At 40.0% G+C, this 15,526-nt stretch overlaps 1 long non-coding RNA gene across 1 annotated transcript in view; it reads left to right on the top strand.

Moving 5' to 3' along the window:
• LOC116059344 overlaps window positions 1-15,526 on the top strand; it is a 63,356-nt gene that overhangs the window by 26,798 nt on the left and 21,032 nt on the right. The window contains exon 2 of the long non-coding RNA XR_004107290.2: window positions 14,034-14,095. This is a non-coding gene — a long non-coding RNA (uncharacterized LOC116059344). The remainder of the gene's footprint in view (window positions 1-14,033; window positions 14,096-15,526) is intronic.

Genomic DNA, 15,526 nt, shown 5'->3' with positions numbered 1-15,526 from the left:
CTTTGTTTTGTTTGTGCAGATGAGAAGGATTCCATCATCTTTTCAGACTTCCTGAAAAAGTGTGCCTATGTCTGGATTGTGGTGTGTATAGACATAATGACACTTAAAACACACTGCAGAAATTGCAGAAAACAAACCAAAAACATTAAGTTGAGGAGCTTTTTTGTTGTTTAACTTGGTTTCAAGACCACAAGGAACCCAGGCAAGTCCATAGTTAAAGTCTCTAAACTACCAGAAAGGCTACCAAAATTCTGTCCAATAAACAAGTAGCTTGTGCATCCACATAACATTTGGTTTCAAGCCCTGCTTCACTTGTAATTGTGAACACAAACAAAAAAAGAAGAATATGCTGCAAAGTAAACATTTGGTTTGGGCCAAAGAAAAACAGTGTGATTGCGATGATTGTGATTTGATTGCACCCTAAGATAAACAGTTTTACATTTACATTTGTCTCCAAAGAATTCTGTTTCATATCCCAAGGTGTTTTGAGAGATAATATTTGAGATAACTGATCAGATATTGCGTTAAGACTTCTAAAATGACTTTCTGTCGAAGCAGTCTTCAGATCAGCACTTACATGCTCTTAGACACCGAAGACGCATGAGCTCAACTTTGCGGGTGTTTAAATTAGTTTCTTGTTTTATGACAAGCACATACCTGGAGCTCATTAAATGGGATGTTCAACACACTACCCACTCCTTGCATTTACAGTAATGTGCAAAGATAATAGTGTTGCTCGACAAAGATGCTCATTGTTGTGGCTAGCAGCGAGGCCTTGCATCTCGGGGAAATAGTACTTGCTGCGGTGAGCCGTCCCACACAATAAAGCTCTCAGGAGGACCTTTTCAGTGCGTTCCACAATGGTCTCACCACTCCGGCCGCATCCGTTTGCCTGGTTCTGCGCTTCTCTCTTTTGTGCTACCGCAACATTTGAAAACACACACACACACACACAGAGGAGGGGAGACAACAGGCAAACTATTGTCTTGTCTAACATAGGATGGACTCAGAGCTACTCATGTCTGCATGTCTGAACTTAAAGTATGAGCTGTGGTTTTGTGTAAGATGGTTGAATTGGTGCCACTTCGTGTCAAGATGACTCTTTAACATGTAAGAGACCATTTTAACCTCTCAAAAGTAAGAGGTATAAGAGTAATGAGTAATGAAACAAGAGACAAATGACTTTTAGACAGTCCCCAGTCATTCTGAACATGGCGACGTGCAACATACTATGCTCAGGAGCAAAGTAATATACATTTACTCCATGACATATGAACAGTAAGAAACCGCTAGTTCTGGTAACTTTTGTCACAAAGATCAGACGCTATTATGAGGTACGTCTGTATAAATACCTGTGAGATCTTTTACATTTTATGTTCTGAGTTGAACTCTAATGTGATTGAGTTCAAAGAAGTGAAGAGGATATTTCCTGCTGTCTCAGGGCTTAGTGCTAGTTCAAAGCCTTCCAACTGTTGACAGCAGCTGGTCTTCTTAGGAGATCTAACTTTGTCTTACTGTATAAAAAAGCTACTACTCAGCTTTAGTCAATCCCCAACAGTACAACACTATACATCCCCCCCATGCACTGTAGAAGAAAGCTTTATGATTTAGGCAGTATTAGGCTGTCTGGAGAGTTATCAAAGCTTCCCTCTTCCATCTCTGACTCTTGTTGTTTCTCTTCAGTTCATTTCTTTTCCAGTCCCAGAGACGGCAGTGCCCAGAGGCTGTGTCAGTGCTTATATTTGTGATTTCTTTTGGCAGATGAACAATGGTTTAGTTTAGACAGTGCATTCCTGATTATTGACACACTTTGGTATGAAGGAGGATTAGTGAGCGCCTTGGCTTTCTGATTATTCTGCGTTGGCTCATAAGCAACACCTGTGTGTATCCATGACAATGGGCATCACAATTTACAGTGATTTCGCCACCAACCGGTTCGACCGAGAGTCTGTGGCGATGCTTGTGCAAGGAGGTTCACTTAAGAGAGGAGAAGTGGGAAATGTTTGCTTGACACAAAGCACAAAGTGAGTCCTTGCAAAAATTCCTAGCTACCGTAAGAAATGAATTCTACCCGCTCTTATGAATCTCATAAAATGTGTTTATGCGCAAGTTTCTGTCTTGTTTGTTCAGTAGAAATAGTTTTATAGGGTGGATATGGCAGTTTATGGTTTCTGCAAGAGGAGCTGGTCCCATTCTGACAGCCCTGATTACCTGTGTCCGGCTGGCCCACATGTGGTCTGTGGTGAGATGGCCCGATAGCTGGGACTGAAGCAGCATTGTTAGCCAGCAAGCAGTTCACTGAGGGTCTCATAATGACCTACTCCTCAGTCTTATCAGCAGGAGCCCACAGGACCAATATCAAGCATCCTGGTAAAGACTTCCACCAGGGATTAAAGTTCTCCGTCGCTAAGACGGATTTCCGTCAATTTGATTTTAGAAATGCCATATCTGAGATCGATGCAGATGCGATGAGATACTGCTGTATCACTTTTTCTTTTTCTTTTTGTAAGGCAACTACAAATATTAGGTCCGTTGAATGAATGTGAATGTTGTGATGTTTAATGTTTACAGACCTAATAGTGTTTTTGAGAACTTCCTGTGTCTCAATCAGTGACAGCTCAAGAAGATGCGTCAGCCATGAGTTTCGCTTTGTTTATGCTGTAACCTAGCTACCTGCTTGTCTCATTAGCCCGTTTGCTTAAAAAACACACGTATGGAGGACTAAAGAACGGTCTAAAGGTTTTTGTATTATAGTGACACAATCGAGACAGCGGATAAGGTAGGCCAATCTGTTGAACTTTTTGGGGTATGATCGATTGTGAGCTCTATGTGCGAAGGAGATAATAAGTGTAGGCTAGGTTCTTTCCGTGCATTAATGTATACAATTTCTTACTAGCGTGAACTCTTGTCAGGGGAGGTCATTCATTTGGGTGCCACCTATGGCTTGAACAGATAGCCTGCTATGCCACCCGATGTAGCCTATTATTGTTAGTTTTTAATCAATGCAACTAACGCTTTGTGAAGCGATGCACCGTACCAAATAGGGGTGTACGATTCATAAAATGTCACGATTCGATTCCGATTTTTAGTCTCACGATTCGATTCAATATCGATTTTCGATTCAAAAACGATTCTCGATTAAAAAGAAAAAGATTCACAGTATGTAAATGTAGTTACTTTTCCCATGTGATTGCAGTAGACATACAATTTAAAAGAAAAGAAACACAACAAATTAAATGTAGTTTGATATTACTGTATATGTCTTCATACAAAAATAAAAAAACTTTTGCAACTAAAAAATGCAAAAGTGCCAAGCTTTGGCCAGCTTTCAAATACATTTAATTCAAGTATAAAACTGTTAAAAAAAGAGCTTTTACATTTAGCTTTAAAGATGACTGTTGAAATATGAACTTTCTTTTTAGAACTGTGGCAACTTCAGTCCATTCAACAGAACTTTTGTGATGTGTCAGAATCACATAATGGATACACATTTAGGTGTGTGTGTGTGTGTGTGTGTGTGTGTGTGTGTGTGTGTGTGTGTGTAACCAGTTCATAATCCACCACTGGCTGGAATCTGTACATTATTTTGCAGAAACAGAAGCTGGTCTATGTGTTTTGGAGTGAGCATGCTCCGCTGTGCAGTTACGATGTCTCCGGCAGTTGAGAACACTCTCTCTGACGCAACGGTGGGAGTTTAGAGCATTGAAAGAGTGCATTGGTTGACTGGCACGGTACTTTAGGTTGTTGTTCGTCCTCGTTTTTAATGTTAATCTCTGGGTGATGCCGTACCATGTAAGTTCTCAAGTTTGTGGTGTTTCCAAAATACTTAACTTTCGCTTTGCAAAGCCTGCATATAGCATGATTCCTATCAAGTTCTGTCTTCTCCTCGAGGTTATAAAAGCCGAAATGTGTCCAAGCTCTCGCCTTCAATGAGGATGGAGCGGGTTGAAAAATTCTTTCTGTGAGGTTTGCCATTGTTTGCGCCGACTGAACTACTTCTGCTGCACTAGTTCTTCTTCTGATTATGACAAGAGTTCCCAGGCGTCAGTGTGAATTTGATGCAGCGCCATCTATGGGAATGGCGAGGTAATGTCATTTCAGGACAATAGTGTCAAAACCATAGACTGTATAACGGAAAAAAACAATATGAATCAATTTTTGGAATTCTATGAATCGATTTAGAATCGGTAGAGCTTGAATCTCGATTAGAATTCAAATAGATTTTTTTGCACACCCTAGTACCGAATGCAATTTATTATCCTGTCCCCCATGTCCACAATCTTTCACAATTTGCGACGGAAGGTTTTGACTGAGCGTGTTAACATAAAATAATAATAATAATAATAATACAATCATGCAGTAGACTATTTGTCATTATCGCGAACTGTTATGACTGACATAAAATAATCATGCAATTAAAATAGTCAACTTATAACTTTGCTATAAAATATTATTAATTTATAGCACAAAAACCAGAACCAGTGTCCTGAAGTAATTAAATAGAGTGTAAGGTAAAGCCTTTCTACAATATGATTGCTGCAGTAGAAAATAACAGCAATGGTTAGTCATGGGATGGTATTGAAATATTGTTTTGTTCATCAGGAAAAGAGAACACTCGCAATACTCCCATTAAGCATTAAGACGATGAAAACACATAATGGCTTGCATCAGTTATGATTTGAATGCACTTCATGTAAATGTGTCCTCTTAAGGAATGTGTTACGTAATATTACCGTCTCTCTTAAATCGACAACAGTGGTCCTGAATTGAAACCCAGGATGTAAGACTTACTTAGATGGTATAAAAAACGTGTTGGATGTCATAAGTCATTTTGGAATTAAAACGAACGTAGACGTTTGTTTTTAATTTTAAAGAACATGTCTAGTGTACAATATGTTCAGTCCTTTCAGAGCCCCTAAACCGGAAATATTTGAAAACACTTCTGACCCTGTTTTGATTTGGAATCTCCGGGATTGTGTTGCAGTCTCAAAGGCTGCAAACGGAGACTGAAGACCAACACTGACGCTAATGTTTCGCCATCTGATTGGGTCATGATGTCTCGTTCTCTGAGACTAAGCTACTTACGTTACCTTGGCAACTATCAGCAACGGGCGGAGTATACATGCTGCCTCCTGTTGTCCCCGGAACGCGAATGCCAAGGATACGAGAATGTTAATGAGATATGTTTAAACGAAGACTAGTTCTTCTACTGGAGCTAAAAACATTTGTGTGCACGGAGATCGCTTTTGGCTCAAAACTCTGCTTAAAAACCAAAATGTAGCAATGTAAATGTAGCCTGACTACTGTTATCTGTCAGGTGTGGTTGCATTCCAGAAGAATAAAATATCATTTTGTTCTCAGAAATGTAGATTTTAAGTAGTTAATTGTGTTTTTCATTTTATTGTATATTACATACCAGTATATGTGGGGACACATAATGTTCTAAAGGAGCAACTGTGTAGTGGTATCATGTTCAATTTGCTCCTCACAGCATTTCTGCTCAATTTTTAAGCTTCCTTGCAGGGTTCAGCATTTGTTTGTTACTTGTAGTGGAATTGAAAAGTTGGTTCATTCTGTATCCTTTCCTGAGTGGAACTCAAACCTTGAGAAAAGCAGATACTGTAGATTTGAAGAAAACAGTGTGTCCATATGTCCCAGTTGTGACTGTAGTTTACAGCAGAAACTTTATCTCAAAGTTCTCGAACTGAGTTAATAACGAGCACTGATAAGTGAGGTATTTAGGGCATTTGACTACCCTGTCATGTGCAATCAAAGGTGATATGGTTTGGCAGGCCAGACATCTGATAAATATGCCAAGTGGGGGGAAAACCCATCAGTTTGGTGTTTTAGTAACTGAATTTCTTTCAACAACTCACTGTTAGCTCACCTGGTGTGTAGAAATAATAGACTATGTTTTTACCGATTAGAAATTTCTAATTTAGAACTTTATTTACCCTTCAACCTAGTTTGGTACTATTTTCTATAAGACTACCAAGCGTTGGTACAGGAAGCCCTTTGTAAGAAAAGTTAATGATGAACATGATAGTTTTTTTCACACCCTGTGGAATGAGGACAACCTGCACAGGTAAAACCTCAAGTGATTATAGGACTAATTACATGTCAATGACCACTAATAATTACATTACCCATTTAACTTTTTTTTTGTGCAGTCGGAAGAGATGTGTTTTTAGCTTTCGGCGGGAGATTCGTAGGCTTTCGGCCGTCCTGATGTCAATAGGGAGCTCATTCCACCATTTAGGAGCCAGGACAGCAAACAGTCAGGATTTCATTGAGTGATTAGTTGTCCCTTGCTGTGAGGGGGCAGCAAGCAGGTTGGCTGATGCAGAGCGGAGTGGGCAGGTTGGTGTATAGGGTTTGACCATATCCTGGATGTAAGCTGGGGCTGATCCGTTTGTGGCCCTGTATGCAAGTACTAGTGTCTTGAAGCGGATGCGGGCAGCAATTGGTAACCAGTGAAGAGAGCGGAGGAGCGGTGTAGTGTGAGAGAACTTGGGGAGGTTGAAGACAAGTCGAGCTGCTGCGTTCTGAATGAGCTGCAGGGGTCGGATGGCATATGCAGGCAGGCCAATCAGGAGGGAGTTGCAGTAGTCTAGATGTGAGATGACTAGAGCCTGAACCAGAACCTGAGCCGCCTTCTGCGTTAGAAGGGGATGTATCCTTCTGATGTTAGGCAGCATGTATCTACAAGATCGGGTAGTTGCAGCAATGTTGGCAGTGAAGGAGAGTTGGTCGTCAAGTATCACACACAGGTTTCTGGCAGTCTGGGTGGGGACTACCACAGAGGGGACTACCACTACTTAGGCCTTATGGGTTCGATGAGTTATTATTAAAGGTTATTATGGTCTTGTCAGTGTGTCAAAGGGCAGCAACAACAAATTAAATTCTAAACTGTATAAACTAATACATCCTCCAAAGGATTCAAACACTGAAAAGGTCATCTGAGAGTAGGTGTGGAAGGCTGCCCAAAATAGCGCCTTCATTTTCGAAAGAAAAACAAACATGAAATGTTCTTTTTGATAGCTGAGATGTCAAGGAGACATAATTTAACTAAATGCTGTGCAGAGTGGAACCGGACCTAGCCTGTTTAAGCCCTCTCACTCACAACAAGTGGTTTTGTTTGGCACTGTCCCTTTTGTTGACACTGCAAGGTTCTCATGCCTATTAGGTTTCTGTTGCCGAGCAGGCACCATGATGACATGCCCCTACAATGCCATTGGCTGGCACACTGTCATTGTCACATTATCACCTGCTTGCTTGACTGGAATAGTTCTAAACTGCTTGAGTAGAAAGGTGCACAGGCATTGTCTTTTTTGCATTGTAGTGTTACAGTATCAGTTTGTGACATACCTCCACTGCTTAGTCATTGTATCACTGTGACATCACTAACATACCTGACCCAATTTTTTATGAAATTTCATCTGAAACGCACATATTTTTTTCTTTTTTATATTATATATTTTATTTCTTCCATCCTGGGTGTGTAATCGGTGTTTTCACCTTGACATGCTGATGAGGAGGTCCTGTAGTTTGTAGTATTTCTTTTCTTACCTGATGGCTCATCCCTTTGTTGGCACTTGGATGGTGGCACTTTTTGGAAACAAAATTTCCCCTGCCAAAATTAAAGAGTGTTTCAGGCTTCAACCGTGATCTTATGGAGTAAAGCAGCGTGGGAAGTTTGGTGAACTTCCTGACCCCACTCACCACCGCAACACATTGACCCTCATCACGTGACAAAGGAATGTTCTGCATCTGTTGTTTTAACATTCAAGGCACTCATGGAGTTGAGAGCAATTTTGCATACTATAGAATGATCACTAGCTTGGCATTTTGCCTCCCCATTCTCCTCTAGTGTTATTTCCAAACAGGATTTGCAGGCAGCTCTCTCCTGCATCTTTTAAATCACTTCAAGCACTACTGAAGCCTTTTTCACCCAAAGCGGGCACCAATCTAATGGCATCATTTGTGCCTGCACACATCGAGAGAAGCATCCCCTTTTTTCTATGCTTAAGGTTTTGTGAACAGGGGAAAACAAAAGGCCGGCCCAATGAAGCGCATCTTTGCTGGCGAGCTGAATAGAGGGGCCCCTTTCATGGCTGTTTATGAGCACCCCTCTTCAAAAACACACATACAAATCACATTGAGTTCTCCCAATGGCTCCTCTGATACGAGGATGATGGCAGGGAGGGGGCTGGAATCTTGTGGTGCCTCTCTCCCTTTTCATATGTTCCAGTTGATGGATTTCCACACAGTGTCTTTGCCCAGCTTTACTATCGGATCCATCAGTTTGTTTTCATGGGCTGTATCACATGTTACATAAGAGCAAGTTGGGCATCTCTGCTGAAAACATTATTAAAATGTTTCATATAACAGATGCTGGACAGAAGGCTGTTGCCTTTGGTGTTTCAAAATGTAAGATACAATTTAGGGGGGAAAACATCTATCATGACACCGTGCAGCATTGTGATTGTCATGACAGTGTGCATCAAAAGTATAAATCAGGACTGAAATAAGTAGTTAATGATCAAGTCGCTGTTTTACTAATCGGTTAATCGTAAAGTAAATTTTTAAGCAAACATTTAATGGTTCCAGCTTCTCAAATGTGAGCTTTTCCTGCTTTTCCTGATCTTACATTATAGTAAATGAAATGGTGTTTGGGGTTTTGGACTGCAGGCCTGGCAAAACAAAACATTTGAAGAAGTCACCTTGGACTCAAGGAAATTTTCACAGTTTTCTAGACCAAATGATTAATCAATTAATCAAAAGAAGAAGAAAATCAGTATGAAAAGAATCACCAGTTACTGCCCTAATCTGTTGATTATTGTTTCTATTTAGTGTTGATATGTCAGTACATAGTGTGAAATGCCAATCTCATCTGATTAACAGTCCAAAAAAGTTATTAATTGTACAATTACATAAAACTGAGAAAAAAGCACTGTGTTTTAGAAGCTGTAATTAGTGAATATTGTGCATTGTTTTTGGAAAGTGACTTAAACAGTTAATTCCTTATCAAAATAGATACTGTTTATATTTATATTGATTTATTATTTTAGTTTTAATTATTGCAAGCAGTTTGAGCTTTTCAGGTGGTCCTGACTTGTCTGCAGGCCTATTGATCTAGTTTGGACAGGATTCAGACTGCCTCTCTAGCATGAACAAAATATGGTAACACTTTACTTGAAGGTATCTACATAAGAGTGACATGACACTGTCATGAACACATGACACTGTCATGACACAGTCATGACACATAAACCCTAACCCTAACCATAACTTGTCATGACAAAAACCGAATGACACTTACTAAAAGAAGCGTCATGTCATAAACGTTTCTGACTTGTTTTATAATGTTTATGACACGTTCATGACAGTGTCATGTCACTCTTATGTAGATACCTTCAAGTAAAGTGTAACCCAAAATATAGTTCAAATGCAACTTTCAACCAACAGCAGCACATACAAAGTTTGATTTTGTCGACACTGCTGTACTAAAGTAGCATGCATTTCTTAACTGCTGTTTTCAAACTGTCATCTGCTGACAAATTGTCATACGGTGCTGTCAAGATGGGATTTACAGTGTTGCAAGCTCATAATGAAAATATTTTGCACAAATGTGTAATTAAGTCCAACTGTAATGCTGAGGTTTTATTGGCTCAATTATGTAATATAATTGTATAATAATCATGATGCAACAGCCACTCATAAGATTAAAGCTTTAGTGCATAACTTTTTGACATTAATGAACGTCTGTTATATTCAAGCCATTTCCAAATGAGTTGCTACAAAGCTAATTAAGACTATCAGCTCCACACAACTCTCTCTGTATTTCTCTGTATGTTCAGAAGATTGTGTCATCCGGTGACTTTCCCGCGCAGAAGCTCGAGTGAAGATAATTACCTCTTCTGAAGAGTCCATCATGTTTTTTTAATCCTCCGTGTCCTCCTTGGCTACAAGCAACTGCGTGGAGGAGGGGGGAGTGTGTGTGTGTGTGTGTGTGTGTGTGTGGGGGGGGGGGGGGATGTAATGGGATGTAAATTTTGATACTTACATAATTTACCATCATTGTTTTTGTTGATTAATGAATGCTTAAAAAAACTCTCTGTGTTAGTGTGCACATATTAATTAATAACTTTTGAACAAATTGCAAGTCATCTCACCAGGAAGTAGATCTTCTTGTAACTACCCTTTTCCGCTCTGTGTCATATCTTGTTCAACAGGTAGGGTTTGATGGACAGGAGGAATGCAGGCTGAGGGATTTGTTTTGTAATGGCAGTCCATTCTTTGGGTGTTCTTAAGCAAACAGAGCGGCACTATGTCCTGTTTTTACGGGTTTCACACGTCACTGTTCAAACTCGCAAACAGGCTGGTCCCCAAGAGTACATGGAAGAGAGCAAACACTGCTCTAATACTTCACCAGTCTGACCTTCTGCTAACTTGATACACAAATAGACACACACACACACACACACACACACTCTCACCTTTTACTAATGCAGTCAAACAGTGCTGTGCAAAAGGATGTGTGAAATGTTCATTTCAATCACAGGTTTTTGTGGTTTATTAGTTGTGCAACTGAAAATAAAGCAACAAAGACGCATAGTGTTGACCAAATCCAACTTTTGTTTTCCTAACAAAGTGCTTTAGCTTTGGAGGATAACTGATACAACAGTGTGGATCCACCTGATGTTACGGACACATTTCAGCTCAGTGTTGACCTCAGTTTACATATGTTTTTCAAAATATTCAAAAACTCAAATTTCTTCATTTTATTTAATTGATCACTTTCTATTGTCTACATATCTTGTAATAGTATTGTTTTTAATGCAACATGGGTCTCATAAACTTGGTAGGCGGGTGCTGTATGTCCTGTTTAAGTAACATAGGAGTGCCACATTTCAGGCTCCGTGTGCCATGCTAATTGAGTGCTACTTCCATGTGTATGGGTCAAATGCATGGAAAAAATGGTGGAAATTCTGTGGGAAAATGTAAAAGCATATAAAATTATGGATTTTCAAGTGCTCCCTAAATTCCAACTAAATGTATTGAAACAGTACAATGTCTATTTTTATTAATGGCATGGAAAAATATAGACGAAACATGTAGTGCTCCCTGGTTGGTGCAAACAACTGTGTGTCTCGAGCTGATTTAGTTTATGTAAGCATGTGTGAAGTAGTTGGGTGAGTATGTGTCCGGACTTGTGTGTCATTGCAGTGTGCCTTTACAGTACTGCCAAGCTCCCTGCCATGTTGTCCTTTTATACAAACAGAAAGGAACCAAACAACACCTACTGCTTCTATAGATCCCTCTGCGATCCTCTCTTTACTGTTCTTTTCCTTTCCGCTTGTTTTAAATCTGTCTCCGATATACGAGGCATTCCTTTGTGGTTGTGTAACATGATTTGAGGCGAACAGAGAGAGGGCAAATGAGACAGAGAGAGAAAGAAAGGGAGAGAGGGAGAGTTTTGTCTTGCTGAGTTTCATGTCCTACTGTGCGCTCATATTTCTCAGCCTGCTTCACAGTTGTGGGTAGCTGGCTTATCGTTGGCCTTCTCAGCTCTTTCCGTCATGCGTGGCCTACGTTAATCTCTCTTGTGTACTGTAAACCGCCCCTAATAACCCTGCACACGATTAAAGCAAACATCTTAATAACGGCCTGCCTCATTATCAACTCACACTGGGAAAATGAGTGCTTTCACCTCAACTCTGTAATTGTACATATGTGGCTCAGAAATAAGCCGGAGAACAAGACAACCTGCTTATTTGGTATCTTTTACAGAAAAAAATAACAATAAGCATGTGAGCTTGTCTAATTTTATCATTTTTACAATTGACAGGATTTTTTTTTGGGCATTTTTAAAGTAATTGTTAGTGATGAATCTGCCAAATGAGCATAATTTCCGGCTATTATGAAGAGACAGGCAGCAACAATGCGAGTGAGGTGCAGCATTGAATGTACTGTAGAGTGTTGCTCTAGAGGGTGCTGTTTACTGAGGAAATGTGCTTTCCTCCCATTCATCCCTGCTGCTCTCACTAAAACTTATTCCTTTTACTCTCTAGGAAACAATGTTTAAAAGAAAAAAACTATCTAATCTAAAACTAATCCTATTTCTATGTAGCTCTTTGATTTCTTGCAAATATGTTTTATAATTGATGTGCATATCAGATTCAACTCTCAAAGCAAAGTGAGACAAATAATATGAAATCTAATTTATAAAAAGGTTTCTCGAAGGAAAGATTAAACTATCTTTGAAAGAGTGTGTGGTATTGTGCTGCAAGGCTTCTTCGACATGACATTAGGCCATTGTAATCCTTTGTGTGTGCCTCACCTGTGGCTCTCACGCACACACACACACACACACACACACACACACACACACACACACACACACACACACAGACGCCCGCAGATGTTTACACAAGTTTCACACAGCCAACAAGGGTATATGATGAGCTGTCAGTCAGACCTCCACTGGCAGTATGGAGAGGAGGAAAAATGTGTCCGTGGCGATGTTTACACCTGTGCTGTCTGTGGTTTCCTGCGGCGGTATTGCAGGGTGTAATCCCTAACATCGCCTGTGTTTATGCTTGTGTTTTAGTTACAGGCCTGATAGACGCATGCTTTAGAGCTTAGATGGGACTTCTGCTTCACTTACTCCTCAGCCTGGCCCAGGGGCATCCTCCCCAGCCTGCCACACACAGGCTCATCCCCAGCATGTTGGATACAGTAAACAAACACAGTAGCTTTCTACATGTGTCATACATCCGTTTTTCCCTTTACAGCCAAGTGTACATGTATAGAATCTTAAGGAACTTCTCAATTTCTGAATATCAAACTAGAGACTGTGTTCTGTTAAAAGTTGTTATGTAAAAGGTAATTCATGCTCAAACTCTGTTCTAAACTTAGAATGTGCAAAACCATATTTTTCTGTTGATCTTGACTTGGATTGCCATATTAAGATCATTTACAGGGAACATTAAATTGTGGTTGTTTCCTTATGTACTCAGAGTATTTGAGGAGGTCTTTTTTTGTTGTTTTATATGGTTTGTATTTCGTCATGAGTGACGCCGGCTGCACCACTGAGGTCATAAACAGGGAGGAGAAAGTTCCAGTGCCAGCGACTGAACTCACTTTTTATTTTAGCAAATATGCTAAATTTAGAGTTCAGTCTCGGCCAAAGGTTCGTCCCAAACTCCCTGAATGACACACCTTTCGAGAAATGACTCTCAACATCTGCTATTTTTATCATAATCTTACTTTTTCCCCTTGTTTTTGTTCCTTTCTCTCCTCTCTTTCTCCGACAGACACTCTATAAATGATGCAGTCCTGTTTTTCATTTATAAGATTTGTTGGGTGGATTACTATAGAGAGGATCCTAATTCCCACTAAAGGAAGGACATGCTTCAGCAGTGTTTATGAAAACACTGCTCTGACGTGAGTAGCAGTGGAGAACCAGTAACGCGTCCTCTCTGCTAACACACCCTCCTGACACCGCTGCCCACTGAAAGCTCTGTTGTAATGGTGGCATTTCAACCCTTCAAAGATGGCCAATTGGATGATGGGATTTGGTTTGATATTCTGGGGAGCAAACCAAGCCGTGACACTGCATAAAGTTACATATGATGGCTTCTGCTGACTGAGACAAAACCTTACGCTACATAAAGTCCAGCCTATCATAAGTACAGTATTGAAGCCTTGCGGGTCTTTTTCTTTATGATGTGACATTGATGAGATCCACCCATCGCCCCTCTGTTATTTCTGTCCCTGACCCATTATTGTCAAGCGGCGCTCTGCTCCACTGTAAAGTGGTCAGTGTTTTGGAACCTGGTCCTGTGGGTTGAGGCTTTGAACCATTTTCCATTCGTACCTCACATTACATGCTCTAACACTGTTCTACCTAAATGAACCTAGCTGAACCAAAGGGGAGTGAAGAGTTAAACAGATATAGCAATGGAATACTACACTGTAGTTGGTGTGTGAAGTGACGTTTGTCCTCTTTTGATTTTTTTTCTTCACAGTGAAGGAATCCAAATTCTTGGAATGAGATGTCAACCTTTAATTGCTTCCCATGGATCTTCTGGTGAGTATATATGTTTCTAAAGACCGAAAATAGTCTCAGTGTTCTCTCTCCTGTAAATATCTGCTGTATAAGCTTCTTATATATAAGCTTAGTTGTCATAAGGTGATGTTATATCCTTATCTACAAGCTTTTTTGTCCAGTAGTGTTTTGCTTTGCAGCTCTTGTGGTTCACCCACATGGGCTGAACGTTTTCACTAACTGTAGCAAAGCGGACGTATGCAGAGACTTTTAGTGTTACTGTGGTTTAGGCTTATAAAACTGACGCAACTCCTACTTTAACTGTTGGCACAACTGGCAGCCAAATGTTAATTATTTAGCTTAACATGAAGAATTTAGACATCATTTACTGGGTGATATTTGTTGTGGTTTACTTAAGACATTGTTCTCCTCAAAATGGCCTTTTAACACAACTTATTTAATTACACTGCTTTTTAAAGCTGCAGCCATCAATACTGTTTTGTACGGTGGCCCTGAAGTGCAAATCACCACAGCAATTAGAGAAACGCAACAACAAATCATAAAACACAACGGCAAATAGGAAAACACAACAGAAAAAATGAAAACACGACAGAAAATATGAAAACAAAACGGCAAATAAGAAAACACGACAGCAAATAGGAAAACACGACAGCAAATATGAAAACACGACAGCAAATATGAAAACACAATGGCAAATATGAAAACACAACGGCAAATATGAAAACACGACAGCAAATATGAAAACACAACAGCAAATAGGAAAACACAATGGCAAATATGAAAACACAATGGCAAATATGAAAACACAACGGCAAATATGAAAACACGACGGCAAATATGAAAACACGACGGCAAATATGAAAACACGACAGCAAATAGGAAAACACGACAGCAAATATGAAAACATGACAGCAAATAGGAAAACACGACGGCAAATATGAAAACATGACAGCAAATAGGAAAACACGACGGCAAATATGAAAACACGACAGCAAATAGGAAAACACGACGGCAAATAGGAAAACACGACGGCAAATAGGAAAACACGACGGCAAATAGGAAAACACGACGGCAAATATGAAAACACGACGGCAAATATGAAAACACGACAGCAAATATGAAAACACGACGGCAAATAGGAAAACACGACAGCAAATATGAAAACACGACAGCAAATAGGAAAACACGACAGCAAATATGAAAACACGACAGCAAATATGAAAACACTTCAACAAATCACAAAACACAACGGCATTAACTTCTACCGGAAAAGGTAGGGCATATCTAGTAGAGGACGGACCCTCCTGATTGGACAGACGCACTGTTTGTCTTTTGACAGGAAGGAGAGGTGAAAAAATAAAAGTGCCTCACTGTCTATGCTTTTAACAGACGGACTAGCCGTTTCTCATTTCAAAACACTGGACGAAATGGATGTGGAACTATGAACTGTGC

This window comes from Sander lucioperca, chromosome 21 (assembly GCF_008315115.2).
Source record: "Sander lucioperca isolate FBNREF2018 chromosome 21, SLUC_FBN_1.2, whole genome shotgun sequence".
Classification (NCBI taxonomy): domain Eukaryota; kingdom Metazoa; phylum Chordata; class Actinopteri; order Perciformes; family Percidae; genus Sander; species Sander lucioperca.
This window is presented reverse-complemented; position numbering and strand designations above follow the sequence as displayed.